Raw genomic sequence first — 2,169 nt, 5'->3', positions numbered from 1 at the left:
TGCTATTGTTTGTTTGCGATAGAACACCTGGAGTGCGAAGCGTGCTACTACGAGTCACTAGGTTTTGCAGATCGTTAGCAAGGCAAGTAACACATTGATCATACTCTTTCATACCCAGTTTTTTTGCATTAGTTACAATCCTCAAACACTGCATGATTAGGATGTGATTAACATGTGGGTATTGGGAAGTAGTTGATGAGGTAGAACCTATTACCTGTTTCATTATCAAACCCCTGGGGGTTACTTCTATGTTATGCTTATATTGCTATGCTATGCTAGTAGACGTGGATTGGGTTTGAGTGTATCCATGACAGATGTGAGTGTTTAATTAATGGTTCAATTCTAAGGTGGCAACTTTAATACACATCTGGGTGGATTGTTGGTTTTGGGCACCTGGGGTTATACCAGTGTTGTCCTAGGAGATCCCGGGGTTATACCGTGTGATCCTCCTATGGTCCGCCACCCAGGCTCAAAGGGATCATAAGATTATTCATGCTAGAAACTTCCGTGTGCAGGCACAAGCTATTATGGGCTCTAGCATAGTTGAGTATGTTGCATGACCTCTTCCAGTGGTAGGCTAGCAGATGTAGGGGATGTAGGTTGGTACGGTCTACCCGGGGTTAGAGTTAATGCTTCTGAAAGACTATGTCTCGGTCATCTGTTTCTCAAACACCATGTAGTGCAAGAAATCCAACGGAGGAGATCGAGTCTTCTGGGGAAAAGTGCGCAAACCTCTATAGAGTGTACAAACTAAGCATGGTTAGCCGTGTCCCCAGTTATGGACAACTTGAGTATCTAGTTCTTGGATTATCATATGGATCTCATCACTCTAAATTAATTTGTTGGGTCGATAATTAATTTTAATTGGTATTGATATGGGGGTACCATTCTCAATGTTTCAACCACCATGATAGTTAACTAAAGTATATTCCTTTGTTGTAGGGGAAAATTGGCTTTTCGCAAAAACATTATAACCATAGAGCCTCCACCAGCCAAATATGCATGTAGTGATAGCATTTACCTGTTCATTGTTCTACTGTGTTATATTGCCAGCATATTCCATGTGCTGACCCGTTTTCGGGCTGTAACATATCATGTTGCAGACTTTTTAGACGAGGAGTAAGATGAGGTAGGTCGTTTGTCATGCACTCAGCTATGCCGTTGGAGTTGATGGACTCACTTTATCTTCCAAGCCTTCCGCTGTTATTGCTTTTAGATGGCCTTAAGCCATATTTATTGCAATAAGTTCTCATTTGAGACATTCGATGTAATAAGTGTGTGATTGCTACTCTGTTATAAATCCTTCGAGTACTGTGTGTGTCAGCATTACCGATCCAGGGATGACACTGAACACAAAGACTTGACCGCCTGAGGCCGGGTCGCTACATTTTTTGTCAAGTGTGTTGTTTTAACCTTCAACAAGGACTGGCCGTAGTCAAACTCGATTCAACTAAAGTTGGAGAGACAGACATTCGCCAACCACCCGTGTGCGAAGCACGTCGGTGGAACTAGTCTCATGAACGTGGTCATGTAATGTCAGTCCGGGCCGCTTCATCCAACAATACTGCTGAATCAAAGTAAGACGTTGGTGGTAAGCAGTATGACTATTATCGCCCACAACTCTTTGTGTTCGACTTGTGCATATATCATCTACCCATAGACCTGCCTCTGATACCACTGTTGGGGAACATAGTAATTCAGAAAAATTCCTAAGATCACGCAAGATCTATCTAGGAGAAGCATAGCAATGAGACGGGAGAGTGTGTCCACGTACCCTTGTAGACCGAAAGCGGAAGTGTTTAGTTAACGCGGTTGATGTAGTCGAATGTCTTCACGATCCAACCGATCCAAGTATCGAACGTACAACACTTCCGTGTTCAGCACACGTTCAACACGATGACGTCCCTCGATCTCTTGATCCAGTAGAGGGTCGAGGGACAGTTCCGTGAGCACAATGGCATGGCGACAGTGTTGGTGATGTGATCCGCGCAGGGCTTCGCCTAAGCACTATGACAAATATGACCGAGGTGGTAAACTATGGAGGGGGGCACCGCACACGGCTAAGAAACAACTGTTGTGCCTTTGGGGTGCCCCTTGCCCACGTATATAAAGGAGGGGGAGGAGGCCGGCAAAGGGGGAGGCGCGCCAAGGGGGAGTCCTACTAGGACT

This window comes from Triticum dicoccoides, chromosome 5A (assembly GCF_002162155.2).
Source record: "Triticum dicoccoides isolate Atlit2015 ecotype Zavitan chromosome 5A, WEW_v2.0, whole genome shotgun sequence".
NCBI classification, from domain to species: Eukaryota; Viridiplantae; Streptophyta; class Magnoliopsida; order Poales; family Poaceae; genus Triticum; species Triticum dicoccoides.
The sequence above is the reverse complement of the archived record's forward strand: the minus strand, read 5'-3'. Positions refer to the sequence as shown.